This window comes from Lasioglossum baleicum, chromosome 6 (genome assembly GCF_051020765.1).
Source record: "Lasioglossum baleicum chromosome 6, iyLasBale1, whole genome shotgun sequence".
Classification (NCBI taxonomy): domain Eukaryota; kingdom Metazoa; phylum Arthropoda; class Insecta; order Hymenoptera; family Halictidae; genus Lasioglossum; species Lasioglossum baleicum.
In genome coordinates, this window is record NC_134934.1 from 3,335,397 (window position 1) to 3,360,629 (window position 25,233).

A 25,233-nucleotide genomic window follows, 5' to 3' on the forward strand; every position below is an offset into this window, starting at 1 on the left:
ATTCAGAGGACTGCGATATGCACCTTCCGGGAATACAATTCGTAGAATTGCAGCAGGATTTAGTATTCGGTTAGCGACGATTTTGTCAGGCGATTATTGTCACTTAGTACTACCAGCAATCGTTATCAAAAGGAACCACATTATCGGGGCGAGCCAGATTTCCACAGGCATCATCGCACAAGTCTACCGATATTTCCGCCTGCGTTCTTTCGGCCGCGTGCGTGCAGCCGCGTTTAGAAGCGGAGGGCGGAGGACGTAGGGCGCGGAACCGAAAATTAACGCCACCGCGAATCAAGACGACAATGTGATTCATCAGTTAAATCCGCGTGCATAATCCTTTACACAGCGTCCGATCCCCGTCCACTAACGTACCGACGGCCGAGAGACGAGGGATAGGGAAGAGCGAGAGACGAGCGAAGATGAACAGAGGGAGAGAGAGAGAGAGAAGGAGAGCAGAGAAACGGGGTTGACGGTGGTGGTTGGTTCTGTCAGCAGGGACTACGAATTATAATCACAGTTGTGGTTCATGCGGCCAGGGGGTGGGTGGACGGAGGTGGACGATAGAGGCGGAGGCCGTAGGAGGATGAGGATGACGACGACGACGACGCTCGTCCGCTCGAGGGGATGGAAAAGGGTGTATTTATCCAGCAACGGAATACACCGGCGCCACCGAGGACGGACCTAGATGGAAATCTGTGGCATTCAGAGGCACTGGCCAAGAAAATTGGCTGACAACATTTCGCGCCGGTCGTCGAATTGCCGATCCCCCTCCCTCCCTCCCGACCCCCCGGAACAGGACAACCCCCAGACCAACCTCGACAGAAGGCATCCATGATATTTACGCTCGGCGAACCACCGACCACACGAGACGCTTCTAATCGCGCTAACCGCCCTTTGTTCTCCTTTCACGATCCACCTTCCTGAAAATACGATTCAATATTCCGGCCGTATCTCCCGTGATTAAACTCTACGATACTCATGCTAATTCCCCGTAATGATTTTACAAACGCCGCGGCCGTGCTGGGACAAGAGACGATTTTCTTGTTCGACCGGGAAACACTTCCGAGCAGAGAGGTCGCGGACTTATTAGATCGTGAGTTTTCTGTAGTTATGTGCTATGGTGTCTTTGATGTTGGAAACTCTTTTCAGTGCTCTAGAACTGTCCTCCATAATTGGTCCTGCGTCGCGAATGTTGTTTGAAACTTCGACAATTGGCTGTCGAGTAAATTACTGAAACATTTTACCACAAAATTATCTAGCCGCGATGGTTGACGTTTATCATGGTAATTCGTGATTTAATTACGTAAATAAATGTAATGAAATAAATTCGTATTGAAGTCAAATATTAGGTCGTTCGGGAAGCAATTTTGTTTTTTTTTATGTACGTGACACTGCTTCCATTTATTATTACTAGACAGCGGATCTTTATGCGAAATATACATTTTCCACCTGAATTGCAACAAACCGGAGTGACATAGAAATTGATTTTCACAGCGAAATTGAAGTCGTTTGGTCCATTCGTAAAAAAGTTATTCTGATTTCAAGTGTGTGTGTGATCAATTATGTGCGTAACTGTATAAATAAATGTGCCTGTGCGCGAACAAGAAAGGCACCTGACAGTGCGATAAAGAGGAAGATAGGTACACAGTGAGCGTCGAAGGCTAGATCGAATAGCCGCGTTTATTCCAGCGAAAGGCTGGGAGGCGTTTCCGACGAGAGAAGCCCTAATGACCGCCTCGTGCCGGCAACCGCCGAATCCCGGCCAAATAAATCCGACTTGATTGAATCATTGTTAAGCGAAACCGCGTTAAATACCCGTGAAATTAACTCGGACGATCCGTGAGAGCGGGAACAACGCTAGAATGATCGTTCGCGCGCGTTCCCTCTTCGGCACGCGATCGCTGATTGGCTCGAGGGTATCGCCTTTAAAGTGCCATTTAGAGGGCCTCGTTCGCCATGTCAGAACCATTGATTAATGACGTGTGTCCGTGATTGGGGCCCGTCCTTCCCGCAGCTACCATTCCACGGAAAAAGAAGTCCCCGAAATCTGAGCTACCCTTCCGCTTCAATTCACTTCTTCTCTTCCCTACAGCAATATAATACTTATTCATTTCGATTTTAAATTTGTCGAATACTGATTATATGTATATCTATAATAGATATGACAATTATTCTCTGGTCCAGTGGTCTCTCTGTAACATATTTAATTACAATATATTGACTTCAATTAATGTAAACATAGTTGTTTATAGCATAGTAATCCTGTAATTTATGCGTACACTTCTTTCATTTACATATTTATTCTGTTCCGCACACGGTAGGTTTTGAAAACCATTTTTCAAAAATTTAACCATGTATATTTCTAACCTTTTCGTCCCATCGTCTGTCATTTGCAATTTCAAGATGGCGATGAAATGATTCATGTTAAAGAACTATGCAGATAAGTCTCCGTACTCTTACTCCATGATTGCAATGTTCCTAGAGACAGCCATTGAGGGTTAACGCCTCGGTAAACAGCTCTGACATAAATATCGCTCGATGAAGCGCAAGGGAAAGAGAGAGAAAGCTGGATAGCAAAACAGAGAGATGGAGAGATGAAGAGATAGAGAGAGATGGGGCTGCGTTTACCGAGGTGGCAAAGCAGCAGCGCAAACCTGTCGCATCAAGTCCTTTTCATTTCTCCGAGCAATTCCATCTCGTGGACAACACAGGCCCATTTGCCAGGACTCGTGAAATCCGTGGGCGGACATTAGGGTGATGGCGCGGACATATGGGAGCGCCATGTGGCCACACCATACCACACCACACCATTCTGTGTGTATCGTTTTCGATGGAACCGAGAGAGAACCCCCTTGGATTGCGAAAGGCGACCGCAGAAGAGGTGACGAGGGGGCTATGGAAGAGACCGCAGAACGGACCCGACCCGGCTCGGCTCGGCCCGATCCGATCCGATCCGACGCTAAACGCTCGCCGCAATTTGTAGCAATTTGTTAAGTAGCCGGCCGGAACATTACCTATATTGCGTTTACTCCCCTTCACCGGAAGATATACGGGGGGCCACCAGCAGATTTATCGTTCCCGCGAACGGGATGGATCGGAAGAGAGTGGCCAGGCAACCTCGGGTCACGATCAATTCCTGAGAGGCGATAAACGTCCCGCGAACGTCCTTCGGAATTACCAAAGACAACTCACCCGGGAACTCGATGAGGAAGCCAGAAAATTCCATTGTTTCAAGAACATCCGCAAAGTCGCGGTGGGCTGTCATCTTTCAAAACCAGTTAACAGGAAAATAGCATCCCACATAATTCACCCGACAGTCGCAGCTCTTTTAAGGGGGTAGACTCTCGTTTCTAGGATTGCAAGAGTACGGGATGCAGCTCATTTCTCGATAATGCAAAGATGGGGTTTCCAGTAGTGAAAAGCGCTAGATAAAAGATCAATATAGGCCGCAGTCGCCCTCAAAAGTCCTATTTTTACGTTTACGACGCGTAATTTGCATTATTCGGCAGCATGTAGCTGTCGCAGGTTTATGAAAATATCTACATGCGCAACTTTATGCTTCCGAACAATGCAAATTACGCCTCGTAAACGTAAAAAGAGGACTTTTGAGGGCGATCGCGGCCTAGATTGATCTTTTATCTAACGCTTTTCACTACTGAAAAACCTCGCATCCCGCTCGCTTGCCTATCCTGGAAACGAGAGGCTACCCCTTAAAAAAAGAGCAGAACTCCTCGACGACCATCAGCAATCAACAGCAGAAGGGCAGTTCCTCGATGGCGACTGGATCTGTTGGTCTAATTCGATAAATTTTCTTTTAGCTCGGCCTTTTATCGAGCCGGTGTCCTCGACGAACATCGAGGAATAAGCTGTGCACCGGTGAAAGCATCATCTCGGTGCTTCGCTGCGAGAAAGAAAGAAAGAGCAAAAAGGAATCCAGTGTAAACTGGAAGACTGGAATCGAGGTTGGTGCTCGCAGACAATTTGAATCGTAGGTAAACTCGTCGAGGGAACTCGTTTTATCCCTGGGGCCGAGCTTATCGAAGTCTCCCAGTGCTCTTTGGCGAGAGAGGACCGTCGGCCTCTCTCTGTTTCTCTCTCTCTCTCTTCTCTCCTCTCTTCTCTGCCACGAAGAGAGACCGTGGAGACCCCGAAGAGGGCGACGAGATTTCAGAACGAGAGCGGAACGACGACGGTTTGGTCTTTCGTCGGATGCTTTTAGCCGATGAGTTTCGCTTCCCTGCATCCCGTTTCGCTTTCGTCTCGTTCTGTACCATCGCTGTTCTCTGGCCTAACCCAGCTCTTCTCATCCATATGTAACAGTCGCCCTGGTATTAATGACAGGGGGAGAGAGAGACGGGACGCGACATGTTAGGTTCTTTACCCTAGAAGACTTCTCTCTTCTCTTCTGTTCCCTTTTGCCAAAATGCCGTCCTTCTCTTCCTGCATTCATCCGACAGACACGGGATATTGCGGTCTAACAACGGTGCCCTCTCGTTATCTGATTAATAGGCTGAGGAATTATTTGCTCGACGTTTGTTGCGCCATTACACGCCGATACATCGCGATACTGGCTGCCAGTTGTTACACTCCTGATTTTAAGGCTCCCCACGATATTCGGTAGACACAATTTTGAATGTGCCCAGTATTACGAAAATGATCTAAGTGGTTACTAGACTGCGGATCTTTATGCAAAATAAAAATTTTCTTCGTCACTTACAAGATGGAGGAACGACATAAAAGTTTTTGTATATCTTTAACAATTTGATTAACTTGATAATTACATATGGACATATGTTAAATCGTCTCAATGTTTTCATTTACAACCACACATTTTTGTCATAAATATATAAAATCCGCAGTCTAGTCATTACAAGATGAACCACGAATCGTGATCACTAGAAATTACTCTGTTATCAGCAGTCCGGTCGAAAATGTTTTTATCAGATACAGCATGGTTTCAAGAGAGCTTTCACGTGATTATAGTAAATTTTTTGTCTATTCTTTTTTTCATGATTTTTCAAGGACACCTTCAATTTTTTCCAAAACGAATTCAGTAAATATCATAACATAACGAAAAAATTGCCAAGAAGAACAAAAAGACAGACAAAAGCAATTTTTTTTGTTTTTATGGGCAGAAATAGCGGGAAGAGATTAAAAGAATTTCAATTCTTTCTTGAATAATTTTAACACGTTGAGAATAATATATCTTTAATCTTCGGCCATCTGAATTTTTCTCCTGCTAAATTGCACGAACCCATTTTTATTGTGAACGCATAAAATCCGCAGTTTCAATTTTATTAGAGACAATTCTTTTTATTTTGTTTAAAGATTTGTGGTCCTGTTATTAGCAACAAGAGCAACTATAATGGTTATACATATTATGCACTATTGTGTACATTATACATAACACGTTTTGTTCTGTTTTGATTGCAGAGCACAGAGGATATTTCTCATCTGTCAAGATGAAGAGAAGTCCACATCGTGATCGGTGAAGGTAAGGACCATAAATTACGCATATAACGGTGAAAACCGAATATTCGCGAAACGTAATTGTACCGATAACGGAATCTTGTAGATTGTATATGTACCAAGAGACACGCAATTTTCGATCTTGAAATAAATATTCATAAACAAGCAGACGTTACATTATACCCGAGTCAGTCTGCCTGGTAAAAAAGAATTGGCGACATCCGTTGGTCGATTGTTTTTCGTGGAAGACGGTCCTCTGCCCGATTAGTATCATTAATGATTTTACGGTTCGATAGGTAGAAATCGGTGTCTGCCATGTTGTGTATCTGATCTGCTTGACCGTGGAAAAAATACTACACAACGTTTATTTGAAAAACCAAGAATAGAACTCTGAATCGTCGAAATAAATTCAGCAGAGCGACCGAGGCGTTAACTGGATTTATTTTGCTAATGACAGGTACCAAAAGGTAGAATAATGATCCCAACAGTATAAAAATGCTCTCATTCTTAATGTTTAAACTTCAATTACTTGCACTCCACTTTCTACATAACTGGTGACGTGGAACTTTACATCACTGTAACATAAATAAATTTTTATCCAATGAAAGAACTACTTTAATGCAAAGTAAATATTTGCTAGTGTGATCGACACCTTTGTTTATGCTTGAAACACTAATTTTTAAGTTTTGAGACTGTAAGTATCATATACAACATTAGGGAATTCATAAAAATAATTCCCCATAAATACAGCTTTACAAGAACCGTGACTTCAGTCTCAGATAAGATTAAGAGGGCACAGAATTTTTGTGCAATGACCTAAAGCAGAAAGGCACCGCCGAAAAAGCCAAGTATCATTTTTTCTCAAGGAAAATTTTCAAAAGGAAAGATTACAAGGTTTGCTCTCTGCTGATCCCTGAATGGTTTCGGCGGTCTTTGTGTCGAGCGGAGGGACACATGTCGGAATTAATCACAACGAGAGCTCGGGTACAGGTTGAACGGATCGGAAGGACAGATCCTCGGACACGGGGACAGATTTCCAGGCGTCCGCAAAGTGGTTGATAAAGTGGCAGCAATCGGTTAGGTCTTTTCGAGGCAGGCGCGACGACGCGACCCGACGGCCACTTTACCTGCAGCCCGGTGGCACTCGGACAGCCGTCGACAATGAGATGAAAAGACTCGAGAAAAGAAGAGAAACAGCCGCCTCTTCAACACCAGCTTCGTTTTGCTCGTCTGTCGTCATCGGTTACGCTCTCTCATTCTCCGTCCATCATCGTCGAAGAATTTTGTCTTCGTAGTTGTTCGTTTCTCGTCAATTTCCACATTTCTGCCCACATTATTTTAAACTAAATTAATTCAATGTAATCTTTCTACCACTTACACCACTTTCATAATTATGGGTATATTTCTCTTCCTTAAATCGCGTTAACTAATCATTTATTAGAGCAACAATGGTACTCCAACCTCACACGAAGACTTCAAAAATCGCTCGAAAAACGGACCGATCTACTGAGTAAAGCGAATATGCAAAATACCAGAAAACTTTAATAATGCATACAGTGATAACTAGACTGCGGATTTGTATGCATTTACGAAGAAATGGACTAGATGAAATATAGAAACGGTAGACGATTAGAGAAAAATCTCAGAATATTGTCTTTGATACAATAATATCATTAAGGGATGAAATTAATTTATAAATCCGCATAAAGACTCGCAGTGTCGATCCAATCGCGATGCAGTCGCTGAAACAACCCGAGAAGTTGATGCGACGTTTAAGCTCGTGAAGAAAAAGAGAATCTCTTTATCAGGAAGTTTCGATCTCGCAGGTGTCGGATATCGTGTTTGGATCCCGAGGATGTACGAAGCTCCCTCGGGAGGTGGAATCCATCCTGAATTAATATGCTCGCGCCATTCGGAACGAAACTCTTCGGCGTTGACTGGCATAAGGTCCCATTAACAGCTAAGTAGGATCGATTCGATCCGTGCTCTTGGTAAATGCTCCCAGCGCGGCAGTTAGTCCCGTGTAAATCGTCTCTGGTCGATCGTCCGTCTCGTTTCCGTCGACTCTCTCGCTCTCTCTCTGTCACGTTTTTGCGTTAACCGTACAAATTACACGGGCCCCATATCCCCGAATGCTAGGCGGACAGAATGGCCCGTGCCCCGCGGCTTGATCGACGATGAGAGAGGATAGAAAGAGAGAGAGAGAGAGAGAGAGAGGGGACGAGTCAAGATTCGAACATGTGGCATCATTTGTTACGTACAAAGTGGGGTCCGCATGTGAGCGGGCATGGGTTATCTAAGCTCGCTTTAACGCGCCCACGTAGCCGGAAAACGAATGGCGCGAAGGAACGGGGAATCAATGAACCATGTAAATGCGTCTGCACGTCATGGTGGCCCGGCAAGGGTTCATCCAAGAGAAGTTCTTCTTCGAAATGTGTGAAACCAAGGAATTCCTGTACCCCAGAACATAGGGTAATTGTTCCAATTACTGCGGTATCATTATTGTATCTATAATACTCTTCATCTAGAATAGTATCTTACCTACTGTGCGTAACACGAGAGAAAGCTAGCGGGAAGGGAACGGGGAAAGTAGCCTGAACATTCAGATTGCCTTTGCGTTCCTCTGGCCCCGTCCCCCTCCCGCTAGTTTTCTCTCGTGCTCTGGACAGTACTTACCTGTATCGAATAGCTACCTAATATACAACGTTAGGTTGAAGTGAACCTCGTTTCTCATCGTAGTTGCAATTCACACACCGCAGTATTACTGACATTCCTAGTGATTTCTGTGCCGCAGTAGTGAGCTCCTCCTTCACTTTAGTTGTACGATCGCAGAATCACGATCACGATCGTGATTTGAACTTCATTCACGTCGTGATCGTGATTTTTGATCTAGAGTGAATCTGCTCACTGTCATCCTAATTCTTCATCTCGATTGAATTCTTTTTTTACATACATCAATTACATTAAAGAAATGTCAGTATTTAAAAGATTTCGAAATCGTACAATATAAATAGTATACAAATACAGACAATTTCTTTTATGTTCATGTATGCATATGCTATGGATAAAGTTTTACAAAAGACCAATGTATTATTTAACAATTATAGGAAATGCAAATGATAGTTTGAGAAACGTCTTAAGAAATCGAATAAATTTGATAAAAATGCGATGTACTTAAGTCGCAATTTCTCTTGATCACTGTGAAAAATCACCATGATATATATTGGTAGTGACTAGTGGCGACTCTGAGTCGGCCCTTGACTGCTAAGGGTTAAATGGTCGAAAAGAAAAGCGCAGACACGGGCCTGCACAACGGAACAGACTGAATCCAGAGGAAAAATCGACCGGTAGCGATTAAAAGCAATTACCGGACAAGTAAAGTGGTACAGGTCGTGCAGGTAGACGTTTGCACAGTGGTGGACGATCGCGATAGTTAAAACGACAGTGTAGCAGCGTGGACCTGGCTCGCGTGGCCTGGTCGTGGGGTTTACCATGGGGAGAGATCCTTGGTTTCCGTGGACATATGGTCAGCCATGGCTGGCCGTGACAAAAAAACTGCGCTACAGAGAAACGGGCGACAGAAGTTGGGAGTGTCGTCGGGCGATATATCAGGGCTTAAACTGTCCCGTCTAGGCGAGCATGTCCTACCAACTCATGGTCCTCCGCGCACCCTGGCTGACTGACTGCGCGGGATGGTCGGGATTGCTGGTTTAGCTGGTTAGCTGGTTACGCTGGTTGGCTGGTTTCGGCTCTGGTGCGCGCGTATGGCGTCGACTCGCGTTCAACAGGGGTGCACGAGCATTAGTTAATAGGGCCGGATAGATCGGGGACGCGTTAATGCCGAAGGGATAGAAAAAAAAGAAGAGAGAAAGAGAGAGGATCTCCTCTTGTCCGCAGGATATAAAAGGTGGCAGTCTAACCGAATGCGGTTTCCAATCTGTTGGGTTTTTACGCCTCGGGTCCGACGGGGGAGGATTAGCCGATTCCGGCGATTTTCGGGAATCCTGTTCCACCTCGGCCACCTGACCCTCCAAAAGTGGCAGAGGAGACGATTAGATCGCGCACACACGTTACTACTTTATACTCTCATTTCTAGACTGCGGATCTTTATGCTAAATAAAAATTTTCTTCATAGATTGTCAGAAACAGGAGCCAAATACAAATATCTTGCACTCTTTAAAAATTGTATTGAGTTGAGAATAATATATCGACATCCTCAAATTTTTGTAATCTTTTCACTGTTTTAAATTTTCACCACCCATTTTGCTCGTCAATGCATCAAATCCGCAGTTTACTTATTTCTAACCGCTTGCACTGCGATTTATTTTAATTGAACATCGATTAGGGTACAGATATAGTGCAGCGGTGAAGATTCCGGCGAAATCAAGACAATGTAATTAAGTGCGACTGTTTGGACCTCGTTCAGGCACGGCGGAAATCGCACGATTTTTCTTTTCGATTGTTTGACCGCGCGCAGACAAGTGTGAACGAACACAAATGCACATAAGATTTTTATAGTGGATCGGTGACGAGAGAATAGCGGTGCACATAAAATCAGACCTGTTACTTAGAACCAGGTCTAAATACACCTTGCAATCTCCACAGAAAAATCAGCACAGCAGCGTTCTCAAAGCGAAATTGCATCGAAATCGTTACGCTCGCATCTTAGCCGGTGTTCCCGGTGAAAGATCGCCGGCGCAAAATTTCGCGGAGATCTTTCCTGGCGGTGTGTGTACGTCGGAAGGCAATTTGCGAGGTCGGTGGACAGATTTTTTAAAGCGAGGCAGCGTTAGGCCGAGGGCGGCCGCGTAAAGGCAAAGCTAATCAGAGAAGCGGGGCCGAGTCCACTTCTTGTCGCCGGAGAAACTTCATTACGCATTCAGCTTGGCTTCGGGATTATCATATCCGGAGGATCCTTTGACGAGGATCCTCGATCCCCTGGCGGGAGGACTCGAAAAATATATAAAACTCGAAGAATCTCGGCGCGATGCGAGCGGCCGCGTCTCCTCCGGGCCCGGCCGCCCTGTTCGCTACCAGAAACGACAGACGACTTCCAGTTAGAAGGGCAAAGCTCGTGCCGTCGGAGCGGGGCGCCGCGCAATGAATAAAAATCGTTTGAAGTATCGCTAGCTGCAAATTAACGCATAATCGTCAAACGTAATGAGAACCTCTCTCTCTCTCCCTCTCTCTCTCTCTTGTCCGTCTCTCGCGCCCGTCGCGTCGCCCCGACGTAAACGAGACTCGGAACGACGCGGAACGATTCCAGAACGCGCCAGCCGTGGAACACGGCCGTATCCTGCTTCGGGAAACTTTGATTATTTTTATAATAACTTCTCTGCGAGTCTTGGCGACGCTCCACCATCGAGAGTGCTCGCTCTTTTCGCCGATGCTCCGCGTTCAGATGTCTTGACGCGAATGGCTCATCTCGCAAGATGAGGTGGACCTTTTTCAAGTCGCTTTGGCGAGGATGCTGGGTGGTATAAGTTGAGATTAACGCGTGTGCTACAGTTGAGAGTATGATCTGCTAATCAATTGTTCATCGTACAATTTATTCTCCTTACGTGATTGAGAATTCTGCTCACCCATTGATCACAGGCAAATCACACCAATATTCATCTCCTTCCAGCAATTCGGAGAAAGTAAAGTCGAACGCGAACGTTGAGATGAGCCAGAAATTGCAATGTTATATTATATTATTAATATAAAGTGTATTATATCGTCGATAATTAATCAGCATCGTCCACGTCGATTCCTCTTAAATATATTAAACGATCGTATTCTTAATAACACTCTCATGGGAGAAGCTTAACAAGCTTCCGTCCCAAACAGGGTAACTGCTCGTTAAACACAGTCCCGAAGAACTTCATTCGCATTGAACGCGAAATTCCCAAATTACGGAAAACCCACAAGGATGCAAAAATACATCCTCCATAAAAATACGAATGCATAATACTCATCTCCTCCATAATACTCGCGTGGATCGATAAAGCTTAACAAGCTTCTATTTCTTTGGATCCATCCCAAACAAGGCAGCAGTTCATTAAACACAGTCCCAAAGAACTCGAGTCGCATCGGACGCATCGCAAATTCCCCAAATCGTGGAAAACCTACAGGAATGCACCCGAAACTGAATAAGAATAGGACGGTGGTCCACGGGACACCAAAAACTACGACGGGCGGACGTTCGTACATTGAAGACTCCTGCATACACGTATTGTACATTTGAGGATCCTGTTAATTCGTACACCACTGGGAAACGTCCTCGACAAACATTAACGAACGACCTAATCAAATCTAGCGAAGGCTGATTCTAGTAATGCAAACATGCTTGCCTGCTATATTCTGGTTACGACGAATCCAATTTATAATTTATATCAGCATCATCTGCCCCTTAAAATACCGAATGTCTTACCCATATCGTCCTCACGCATGAACAAAGCTTAACAAGCTTCTATTTCTTTGCAACCCGGCCCAAACAAGGCAGCAGTTCATTAAACGCTGCCAAAAGAACTCGTCTGGTGCGCATCCCTAAATCCCGAAATCATGGAAACCCTGTAGGAATGCAGTGAAAACATCATACGAATCCGCAGGACACCAGAAAAAAACTCCGTCGAACTTCGAACAATCTCGCGGGTGCAAGGCGTGCCGTATCGGCCTCGCGATCTCATTAATTTCCTGGGCGCAATAAAAACGAGCTGGTACGGGGGGTGGGCGTGGGACAGACCCGCCCACGGGACACGATTCCTTCAGGACCTTACAGAGAGAACAAACGAAAGAGAGAAGCGAACCAGAATACAGAGGACAAAGGGGAGCGAAAGAAGCTGTCGAATCGTGTATAAATGCTTTTTGGCATCGGCGTTGTTGTTTGCCTTCGGTATTTCGTATCTGGGGGCGTGCGCTTAGGGATCGACGTCGATCGTTTGTCGATCGCGCGTGGAATCGGGAGTCACTCGGTGGCATTGTGCGCGGCACGTGTCGTCGCAGGAGAAAACGAGCGTGGCCGTCGTTCGAACCTAGTCACCGAGAAAGCGGCCTCGGCACGGTTACAATGCTGCTTCGAACTCTCCTCTCCTCTCTCTCTCTCTGTCACTCTTGCGCTCGTGCGCGCGTCAGATATACGGCCGGAATTAATTGATACCGCGTGCCCGGGCAAGCAAGCATCGGGCAAGGGTTGCGTAAGCACCGTGGAAAAAGCACCTCTCTTTCGCCGTTTCTTTTATCCGATCCCGTTCCCCCCTTGCGTCTCTCACTCCACCCATAGCCTTCGCCATAGTTTGATTACTCGTTGGTGCTGCTGCTGGCCAGCCTCTTTTCTCGACGTGTGTTTCCGCGTCGCACCCGTCCGACATAAAACGCTTTTAAACGACCCGGCGCGTTTCTTACGCTTCGTTCGCCTCGTTCACTGTGTCGGCTGGCTCCCGGCCGTCGATCACATCGCCAGGACACGTACCGATCGACACACACGATCGTTATTTACGTAACGACGCAGGTGCGTCGCGACGGTAATTGCGAGAACGTCGCTCCGAGGTCCCACAGGACGATTTACGCTTTTTCATACGTCTTTGCCAGGTTTTTTCAGCGGCAGCAGGATCGAGAGGGATCTTCGTTACCCTGCTGCGATCCTCGGTTTCGTACGTACCGCTGGTGGTACACGGTGACGTATATCCGTTAAAAACATACATATATTATATAACCGGTTTTAAAACTGTAGACTATATTTCCGCCAAAAGAAGGTGGCATTATAAAAAATGCAGTATACAAGAAAGCACATAAGTTTGCTTAATTGTCGAGCAAAAAAGGCACGGAACGTGTTAAAATAATGTGATGTGAACACTTTCATAATTATGGGCACATTGTATGTTGGTCGAAAAAGAAACAAAATCATTTCGACTCGTGGAACAAAATTGATTCGAGAGACAGTAGAATCTTCGTTCATAGAAAAACGCGCCCGGAAAGTTGGCCCCCAATGATTTGCAGACGAGCGATCCATTAGCGATACTAGTGTACAGCGAGCAGAATCATCGTCGCTCATTCGTCACGATTGGTCAAGCCGTCCAGACAGTGATTTGCGGTTCCAGGACGAGTGGAAGCTCGTGATCTCCCCGAAATCGGAAGCCAGAAAGGGGGTCCAGGGTTCATTGAAGCGCGACGAGTCGAATTCTCGATTCGATCGCGCGCGAAACTCGAATACTACCGTGAGACGATGATGAATCGAGGAGAGTCGAGTAATCGAGGAATCGCGGGAACATCGAGAACCATGCTGCTCCATACGATACATCTGGCGCGGCTAGGAAAAATCCGCAAAACGGAATCCTCTACATAGCAAGGAAGCCTGAAGGCGTGGCGCTGATGGATGAAGATCGATGCGTGGTACGCGACCCATCGTGCACCGCGTCTTATCCTTCAGACCTTATCCTACCACCCTCGCGATGTCGTTACACCTCATATCCTCCCCTGCCGACTTAATATACTCCGACACGCGCGGGGATACCGTTTACGGGACGCGCCAGGTGGTTTTCGGGACTTTGCCCGAAAAGAAGCTCAACTATAGTTATACCCCTTGCTACTTGAAGCAAGCAGGTTCGAAACGAAAACAGGTGTCAGGCTCTGGAGCTTGCTGCTGAATGGATTTTTCGCATAACTTTCTTAAAATTAGTCCAAAGAACTTGAATTTTATTTAAGATGTTAGACCGACTAGATTCTGCTAGAGAATGAGTAAACAAAGATTTTTTTAGATTGCAATTGGTAGGGATCATACACTTAAAACAATCTTTAAAATGACTTTCTTTCAACTTTTTTATCAGAGTCTGTAACGATAATTTACGAAATGCGTTTTGTAGACTGAAAATTTCATCGAAATCATCTTGAAACGTGTGCAGCTCATTGCAATGTTGACCGATTTTAATAAAACTTTGAAACGCATTATTTAAATTATCGTTACAAGCTCGGATAAAAGAAAAAGTTGAAAGAAAAAGCATCATTCACAAAAATTTTTTAAATTTGTGTATGATCCCTACCATTGCAATCTAAAGATATTTGTGTTTTTCTCATTCTCTAGCCAGTCATCCTCTGGTCAGTATAACATCTTTAAAAAATACAAGTCCTTTGAACCAATTTTAAGAAAGTTTTTTATAATAAAAAGGTAATGTATCATTTTATCGTTGTTGAGCTACCACGGCGATCAAATTACGGACTTTTTGTTTTACAATTGCAGAGATTGTGAAGACGATTGTTTATTCAAGCACGGACTGTGACAAAATCCGAAGAAAATAAAGTCAATATTTTCACTTTCATAAGGCAACATTGTTACTTTTAATGTCCGGCCAGTTCAGTGTTAAAGCTGTTTAACCCTCTGGAATACTGCTAACTAATTTGCTTAACGATGACTCGTATTGAGCCCACAAGAAGCCACACCGGGGGATCACGTTCGTCCCCTAAAAAAATTGACGAGCAAGATCCGAATGGGCCTCTACGAGATCCCGAAAAACCTCAGCCGTGGGATGCTTCGTCTAACCTTAAACGAAGATCGGTCCCCTAAAGGGCTAGCACGATCACTGGTCCGCGAATAATGGAAGCGTATCGAGTTCTTTTTAACTAGCGAACGATCGCTCGTTGAAACCGGGGGTGGGATGGCATCGGACACCGAACAGACACGCGAGCTCGCGCGAAAAAGTCGCATAAATTGCCAAACTTTCTGCCGGGAATGGAAGAAACCAGCCGGGGGAACACGGTGGTCTCGCCGCGCCGCGCCGGGGCGGTGAAAACAGCCGGGATCGCTCGGCGAATCAACTTGTCTTTTCTTCCCCTGTGCAGGGCTCCCGACTTTTTCGATGGACTACAGTTTCACTCGACTTCGAAGCCATTCGCGGAAATATGCTCTCGTCAAGCTGTTTTCCGGGAAACTTTTGCAACTCCCAGGCGTTCGACACGTGGAAACGACTGGGTAGCAGATCGAGCTGTTTTCATCACGAAAATACGAGAACCACTCGATTTAGAGTTGCATCCTTCGTCATGGATTCATTGCTCAACCCTTCGCCGTCCATTTTGACGAACTTAATTCAGGTATATTACGTATAAGTGAATAAAAATTAGTTTTCATATGTACAGTTGTGGAATGTACGAATTTATAAAAGCCAATGTTTATGAAACCCTAAAAGATTCCCTTTCTGGGAAAGATCAGATCGCAATTACTCGTATTCGAACAGAACACTGAAGATATATGACTCATGACTTCCTGCGACTATCAGTATCCACCATACACTAATCGAATGTCCTAGATTTTCTTTGGACTCAATCCAGATTCTCTATTGAAAATCACCTCAAGTCGAATCTAAACGAAGACAATAACAGGAACGTCCTCCTCTTCTTTTTTCATGCTATTGTCTCTCATCCTGATGACAATGTTGACTATAGGCCCTTTTACAAATTACATCTCAAATATCTTAAAACCAAGTGTAAACCATGTGGTCGCTAATGACCTCGCTGTTAATGCGACCACGTTAAAGTAAACTGTAAATAAATAAATAATAAATAAGAAAGCATTTGTGTTGTAAAAGTAACAAGATTTTTGGTTTGTGGTTCGCACAGTTGTCGATTAAATTCCAATGGTATCGATTAAACGTCACCCAAAGTCCACGAATGATTTCAACCCCGAAGTAATCGTTCTTCCAAAGGTTCGAACGAGTCCGTGATCGAGAAGGATCTAAATCTACGAGCAGAGTCGAGCGTTTAGCCCGGGAAAGCTGTCAGAACGCGATTATTGATGACGTTCATTGATGACCGACGTGAAAGACCGCTGACCGCTGTCTTCGCCGTTGGCAGCGTTCGCTAACGCGAATATAATGCCTGGCATTTTCCCTCGCGAGGGAGTCCAACAATACAATTTTCATTTTCGGCCGAAGGGTGAAGCTTTTCCCCCGTTACTTTCTCCTTTTCAACCCGATTCTCTTTATCTACTCTCCCTAGCCAGTTCTCGCCTCCCACTGTCTTCTGGCGTCACAGCCGTAGCTGAATATCATAACAATAATCCGAAAATCCGTAACTACAAGTAAACTGTATAAAAACATTTTGAAACTTCATATTTTATAAATGCATAAAGAACCGCAGTCTAGTAATAAGAATATGATATAATGAAAATGGCAAAGTTCGAAGTTGAACCCCGTTCAGCAAAGTGAACTGTGCAGAAAATAGTACGGTCAGTGTAATGGGCTTTCAACACTAAACCTACCATCACCGGTCAAATGACCGGTTCCAGACTTTTTATTTCACTATTATTGAAATTATAAGAGGCGGAAAGACGGAGAAAGTGGGAAGAGGAGCGTGAGCTGTAAGAATTGTAACCCTGAGGGGAGCAATAGAGTGATACATATTGAAATTCTAAAGATGCTTTCGCGGTAAATTATTAAATAAATATATTTAGTAGCGCATATACTATAACATGAACCGCACAAAGTTCAAATAAATTCAATCTTGTTATTTTTATAAGGCGACACGTACCAGCTACTTTAAAGGGTTAACTCTTAGCGCTCGAGTGGTGACTCAGAGTCACTAAATGCTGTACCATTATTAAATATGTTGGTTCCTAATCAATTACTAAACATAAAATCAAAAAAATCATATATGTAGAATGTAATTATTCTAGGTAATTATTGAAGCTCGACAAGTTTAGTGTTAATAGGGAGATGCGTTATTGAAGCAAGACCGGATGCAATTTGACAAGCAGGAAAGAAAAAAGGGAATGGCACCAGCGGCGACGTCGATCTTCCCTTGGCAGTCGTCGCTCGGTTGTCGTCCCGCGAACACATCGGAGGTAATGGCGCGTGCCCTTTACAGAGAGAGAGAGAGCCCTCCGTTACGGACGATTTTGTCCCGAGCCGACATTATTTATCACTTTCCAGTGAAGTTTCGAGACTCCTTCCCGACCGACACCCTTCTAGGAGACTCTTCGCGGCCTGTACAAGGGGGAGGAAACGAGCTGTGGACGTTTCTCTGTCGTAAAGCTCGGCCCGCGTGAAGAATACTCTTCCGGTCAATTGTGTCTCGGACAGTTTTGCAATTACAGCGACGACGACACTCGTTCGCGCCCCCTCCGAGTACCTCGTCCTCGTCTTTCGGCAATTTATTTAGTGCTGGTCCATGTTGCAATTTACGGCGGCACCCATTAAACTGAACAATCTACATGTTAAAACACCCACAAGTCATTATAGATGTTCTACAGTTCACAGATGATTTAGTCTCTTTATGATATTATGTTCGTAGCAGTGTTGAAATTCCAGAAAGATGGCGATATAATGGACTAACTCCTTTATGTTATATTTATGTATTTGTATATTCATATTCTGCAAAAATTTCTCTTGGTTGTCATTCTTATATCGAATTATGTTGAAATAAATCACGTATGAGATTTTCCACAATAAAAAGAAAATGGATCGGAGTGTTTACGCAGCTGACAATATAATCTTGCGTGATATATTGAAAAATATTCTTTAGAGTCTCAGTGCAGTGTTCAACCATCATCCTTGAAGAATGAAAATGTATCCACCTTCGTTCGATTAAATCGAAGTGAAAAGCATCGATATCTCTTCACGAGCCTAAAAGTTAGTTGTCTACTATCGAGTAGCATTCAGTGAATCATTTAAGTAACTCACGATCGACGAGGGTGGACCAGCAAAAGCAAAAAGGATCGCGTTAGCGAGGAATCATGCAAACATAGCTGACGCAAGTAGCCGGCACGTGTGTTTGCCAGCGCAGCGAGAGGTCCTGCGAGTGTCCTGCAGGATATTTCAAGGAGCGTGTAAGTGTAAGGTCTCGGTATCATGCTCTGGTGTAATAGTTGGCCCCGTGATGGTCCTACATAGGTCCACGCGTTTCGGAGGGAATCCAGCGGGAATAGGCTCTCTCTGACCCGTTGCGCAAATCCGTCAAGGGGAAAGTCCCGGCGACTACGGAAGGGATCGGGCTCTGCCACGTGACGAGCGTGTTTGCTGGGTACACAGAGCCTCGGTGTTTGGTACACACGGCCTTGGAAGGCACAATGCTCGATGGGCTCCGCCAAAACAGCGGCGCGACGCCGGCATAAGCGATATTTGTGTCAGCATAAAGGACCCCCTAACGCCGTGTTAAAAGAACAACCGTGTACCCCTCCACTTCTACGCCCACCCCCTCTTTTCATCCCTCTTTCTTTCTCTTTCTCTCTCTGCGTTATGCTCTTTGTTGGTTACGTTCACCGCGATCCGTGGCGCAACAAAGATCATTCGTCCCTCAGTGGAACCTCTCCTTTCGCTGCGAGACTTTTTTTTTATTTATTTATTTATTAAGGTCGCGTCAACGAAGGCCCGATACACTTTATAGCAGTGGATTACATACAGCGACTCGGATTAATATTCGGACGCTCTAAAAAAGATGGTAACTTTCTCAATATTGAACTATACGATTTGAACTTTTTGGGGAAGCTGTTTTGGGAGAGCAGTTACAGGATGTGAAAAATTTTTTTTTAAAAATTGCAATTAATCGCAATTGTAGAAAAAATAGTAAAAAGATGTAATTTTAGTATTTCAATTTTGCTATAAATGCAGTCATGCAGGCATGATGAACTCTACTGACGAATTAAATTAAACGGACGGGAATGTTTCGTGGATTTTTTGGTGACGTTTGGTGGACGGTGATTGTAAAAAGACTTGTCGAAAGGGGTAGCGTTTGGCAGCCGAATGTCCGAAACCAACGTTGAACGATTCCTGTACGATACGGGGACTGCAGTTTCCGGTGACGCGCGTGCACGTTCCTCGATTAACCGGCCGTGATTTATCGGCTGGTTGATTGCATTCCCTTTACGTGTTTATATCGTGTACCGACGTACCAGGAATTCTATACCCTCGGCCGCGTTTGCATATGCAAGCTAATCGCTGGCTCGCGATCGCGTTCTCCTACCTCTGTCTTCTCCCAGTTGCTCCACTTTCGTTTTCCTTCAGAGGAATCTGGTCGAAAGACCGCCCACGATTCGCTATACAACTTTGTTAACTAAACAATCTTTGCAATACTGAAAAGAAATCATATTCTTACGAAATTACGTGAATGTATAATATCGTATCTCTTCTTCACTGTACACCTAGAAGAGAAAATGTTGTTATTGTTCCTAAATAGCTCTATAAAAGATTCTAAATCGCCCTACTTCGTTTCCAATTGAAATGAAAACATCTCCAATTTTTATTTCACAGTCACGATGTTGCATCTCTTTTTTACTGTACATCTAGACAAGACAATGTTGTTATTGTTCCTAAATTGCTCCATAAAAGATTCTAAATCGCCCTACTTCGTTTCCAATTTAAATAAAAACATCTAAATGAAACCACAGCGAGAAGAATCTATCCCCAAGCAAAGTATTTATTTTTACATATTTTAATCTGATTGGAAAAAAAATACCGCAGTAAAACGTACACCCGCAGTAATAGACGCATTTAGCTTATAGCAATCACTTCGATTCTGTTTCCGCGATTCCATAGAGTTTCATAGAAAGTTTCATAGAGGTAGACGTGGACTCGGCTAGCATCCGACCTCTCGCAATCGGCTTAACAGCCGAACGTGGCGCGGAGCGTCGGCGTCGTTGACGGCGCGGGATTAATTGGTGCAGATAGTCAGGCCAGCGGAAGACTATGACGGCTTAACTAGAGTGCGCCAGCTCCCACGGAGATCGGACACCAGACAATCCTTCCTGGTCGTGGTAGACTTTACACGGCGATCCGAGGCCAGATATTTCGGGGTCTCACACAACCTCGCACGTTCTCTCACCGTCGTTCATAATACACGCTCGCGGTCTAACAAGAAATAATAACCGGCGCGCGATGACATGTTTATTACGTGTAATCTGTTGTGCGCGTGTTCCACCTTATCCTGCTTACAAATTTGCACCGGTTCAACCGCGATACGATCTTGCAATCCGTGCTCGTTAAGGATCCTTCGCTGTCTAGGATCCTCGTCTTTCGATGGAAATCGTGGATACGCGAGTATTGAAAGAATCTGGAACAAAGTGCGGTGTTTGTATTCCCCAATTATCCAGATTCCGCGTTCGTCGCCCTGCTTATCGTTCTCCTCCCATGGGAAACCGTTCGTTAACCACGAAACCAGATTTTAAAAGGCCGGGGAGAGGGAGTAAACAATTAACGAGCTAACGGAGAAGAAGCATGGAGGAGCCGATCTCCTCTACGAAGGTCCTCGACTTCCGTGCGAAACGAGCAGCTGAAAAAAATCCGCCAAGCAACGAGGCGGAACCCGAACACCGTGAACCCCGCGAGGATTTTCAGCCTAAACGACCGTTGGCTAATGTTCGGAAACCTCTCGCAGCCGGTTTACGACGACAGTCGCATTAGCCACAGGACGAGGTTACAATGGACCCCTCTGTTTTTCACGCTCGATCGAAGGGCAGGGGGCCAGCCCACGTCCACGAAAAAACCCCCTCTTTGCTATAGATCGAGCCCCCTACTTAGCGGGGAGGATTTGTGAATCAGAGTGAGAACGATAAATTGATAAACGACAAGGAATTCACTGTTCTACGGTGTCCGTTCGACGCTTCAACTACGTCTATCATTACCACACTGCGGATGTCCTTGCGAAATCAAAGTTCGCGTGGATCAAAGTATCGGTCGCGTGGAAATCCTTTTTATTTTTCTACTGTTCCATGTTTCACTTTGTTGGTTATAGGAAGCAGATTAATGGAAAAGAAAAGACTGCTCTCAAACAACTAAACGAGTTTTGAGATTCTACGAAAATAAAAAAAGAATGATAGAGGAAAAAATTATCTGTCATAATATGTCCTAACTTCCTATGACCTTAGTTTTTATGTGGATGCACCGATGCAACCGCCAGGTGCAATTGCACTTTATTCTTTAATGTAACCCAACATTTTTGTTCAACCGGATTTTATTATCCTACGAATTAAAGTACTAGCGATAGTTTGGATACTTCTTGTAGTAAAGTACGTTTCTGACGCAAAGCTCAGGTCCCAAAGTCACAACCAAGTGCACTGAATATCGGCAGACTTATTCATTCTTGTCATAAATGCATGAAATCAGCAATCTAATCGTGACTATCGACGTCCTTCAAATAGCGCTTCCCTTGGGTTACCTATGACAAATGTTTATCATGGATGAGTTTGTAAAAAGACGTAATCCTGGAAACGTTTTCTACGATAGTTTGCCTTCTGACGTCAATGAACGACGAAGGTCATTCTTTTCAAATCATAGGGTGAACATTCATGAATATTCGTCCAGTGTTCTAAATACATATAATGTGGTTTTGGTTTAAGTTCCACGATAAACGTAGCGAGCGCAAAATGGGAGTGATATGCGCTACCTTCGAAAAGTGACAAGATTGAATATATATTATGTCTTATGTAATATGTATTATGTAATTTTTGTACTGTTCTAAGCTTTCCAACAATTTAACAAAAATTCTGTAATACGTGTGGAACTTCTTATTTTAATATCGAAACGTGAAACGTTCAAATCGTTAATAGGAAACATTTCGCTCCGGACATGTTCCGTAAGGATTTAAAAACAATTTTGCTTGCTAAATAAATCAATCGGTTTAAAGCAATAATAAATAAATAAATAAATAAGCGACCCTGCTTGCAGACGGAGGATTAATATTATTAAGTAACACGAGGGTGTATACAAACAACGTGATCATCTGTTCTTTCATGTTTTATTGTTTCCTATGGTTCCTTTTATATAGCAATATTCTTTCTTAAAAAATTAGGTTGAATTTGCATCGAGATGTTTCACGACTTTTACGTACCACTAATATATGTATTATTAATACGGTAAGTTTATTTTGTTGTCGATTCCAACACGTTGTCGTCGGAAAACGCGTTCTCCCCGTTCGATGACGTTCCAGCGTGGCATAGGGGGTGTTTTTGGAAAGTGTTGGGAAAAATCGTCGCCGATCATGATCCTCCGGAGTCACAGACTGGTTTGCGCCGTCGGTGTCACGCTAAATCCCCGACGCATTGTTCGCACCCCCTCTGCCCGTCACGATTTTCCATCGGCACCCCTCGGAACCCATACAGTCAACTTCCACCCCATATTCCTTCCTCTCTCTCTCTCTGTCCTCTTGCATCGTGCAGCGTTGTACATCCGTACAATCCAGTCTCCGCGACAGTTACGATCAGCAACCCCATAGAAAACGCGTCGCAGTCTCGCGCGTCATCATGCCGAGCATGATCCGATACTTTTTGTCCACCCACTGAAAAGTCTAACAGATTTTAGACGGCTGAAAATGTTAGTCCATTCTGTCCAACCTGTCCAATCAATGAATACTTAGCTGCATAATATGTAGACAGCGGAATTTATGCATTTATGTGAAAAATGAGTAGGTGTAATTTAAAACAGTAAAAACATTAGAAGAATTTAAAAATACAGTTATATTATGTTCAACCGATTAAACATATTGAGAAAGAAAATTAATTTCTACTTCCCTCCAGATTGTTGCAATTCGCGTAGAAAATTTTTATTTTGCATAAAGATCCGCTGTCTAATAATAAGATCAGAGAAATGATTCTTATAGAAATAAGAACAAATTATAGCAGAACAATTTTTCCACAATAATCTGGAGAAAGAATTTCGAGCGCAAGCTGCGAACGTGCCCCGAGGAACAATGGAATAAGAAACGGTGTCGCTGTAACTGAAAAATCTGGGAACCAGGAGAAGCGAAGCTCGGTTCCGGCGTCGCGGGTTATAATCGTCGATGGGCGCCGATTGGCGTGATTAACGGGGACCGATTAATAATTAAGATCGTGGCAGCGGCCACCCTAAAAAGGCCGCGGGGCATCTCTCACTCTCTGATCGCGCGGGAACGCCGGGTAATGGCAATTTACTGCGTCCCACGGGGCCAGATAACTTCGTATCTTCCCGGTAATCATTTATTCTCTCAATGGGCACGATATTGCCAAATTGAATTAGATAAGCGAACGGCAGCGACTGTGCTCGTGTATCTCGTACGTGTTCTCGCTTCGAAAGAATCGCTTGATTAAGTTCCCGGCAAGCTTTTTCTATCTTTCTGTGTTCAAGAGCGGGGAGACACCCTCGGACATATCTATTACAATATAGGGCTGTTACTTTCCTTAGAAGGTGAAAGACTTTGAAGCTTCGAATTTCGGAGCTTCGATTTCGGAAACTTCGAAGGTGATGAGAATCGAGTTTTCGAAGCTTCGAAATTCGAACCTCCGTAGTAAATTATTAGAGGATTCAAATAAACGGAGTTTCGAAGCTTTGAACTTCGAACTTTCACTGCTAAGTTATATCTGATACAGTTACGGGCACTCCTACGGAGTTTCGGGAAAAAATACGCCACTGCAGCTAAAAGATTGATTAAGTTACAACTTCATACGATTCGAAGACTTAGAAGGCTTCGAAGCTTCACGAATCTTCGCAGAGTCGAATCTTTGGAAAAGTAACAGCTCTATTACAATTTACAATCGATAATAACGCTGTAGGATGGCGAGTAGAGAGAGAGAGAGAGAGAGAGAGAGAGAGAGAGAATTATTCACGGAACAACGGCATTGCACCCTGGTATATTGACCCTCCGTCGCTAAATACGTCCGCTTGACGTTCACGCTCCGGGAGAGAGAGACTCGCAGGGACGCGTGCATGGGGATCGGACGTGTTTCATAAAGACCTAACGTCGTATTAGAGTGAAAACGGAAACAACCGTGACTGCGGCCGGCTTCCCGTTTCAAAGGAGACAACGCCGTCGCGCGTTGGTTCTGCTCGTCCGCCGCCACGATTCTTAATCATCGCTGACAGATTACGTCGATTCGTCATCTGACAAGGATTCCGAGGTGTCCGGACACCCACGTGGCCTGTCAACATCCGTCAACGTTCAGCGAGTATAATAACAATCCCTCAACACTTCGATCACCGACGACTTCAAGCCAAAGCGGATGAAGTCGGACTTCATTTTTTCGTATTCTCGCGTTTATTCTGTCCGTTACTATTCCTTTACTTTATTTTATTCGATTCCATTCTATTCTACTCGGGTTATTTTATTTTTCCACGACGAGCATTTTTGTATCTCGACGTTTTTCTAAAAAGTGTGCTTGTTCCAATAAAAGGTACCTTTTGCGCAGGGACCACTAGAGTCAAACTGCTCTCGTTTATGATTAAAAATATCGCCAAGTTGAATCGTAAGAGAACCATAATAATTAGACCGAGGATCTTTATGCAAAATAAAAAATGTTCGCATCGATGTCAGGACACATTAGTCCAATAAAAATTGTATTCTTCTGTTAATCATTTTATTAAACTGAAACTAATGTATTGATGTACTTAAATATTTTTAACATGTCCACTGCTTTAAATTGCGCGTGCCCATTTTTGTGATAAATGCATAAAATTCGCAGTCTCTAGTAATAATCGTCCGAAAGAAGCAAAATAACACGTTTCACTAGGATTCTTCCTTGTGTACCTGTTCCGGTGTCTCTCGTCTGTGGATGGCCACTTTGCTCGGCAAATAAATTAGCGTGGGGGTCCAGAGCTGCTGTTGGAGGGCTTATTCGAATAAATAAACTCGCGGCGATGTTTGGACAGAGGAGGGACAGCTAAACAGGCTTGGTTGCATTGAAACTTGCGAACGGTGCCGCAAGTGTCGCCGAAAGTACCCCGGCTGGATCTTTCTCTCTCTCTCTTTCTGCCACGTGGTCCCATAACAGCAGAGAATGTTTTGTTGGCCGGCCGTGCGATCCCAGCCACGTGCCGGAGATTAATGTGTTTTGAT

At 44.4% G+C, this 25,233-nt stretch overlaps 1 protein-coding gene across 5 annotated transcripts in view; it reads left to right on the top strand.

Moving 5' to 3' along the window:
• Window positions 1-25,233, top strand: part of LOC143209766 (uncharacterized) — a 206,475-nt gene that overhangs the window by 166,481 nt on the left and 14,761 nt on the right. For 4 of the 5 annotated variants that reach the window (XR_013009143.1, XR_013009142.1, XR_013009144.1 and 1 more), the window contains one exon: window positions 5,434-5,494. The gene's annotated coding sequence lies outside the window, so the exon portion shown is untranslated. Of the gene's footprint in view, window positions 1-5,433; window positions 5,495-5,765; window position 25,233 lie in introns of those variants that run through there. The other variant, XR_013009141.1, reaches the window with a different exon arrangement.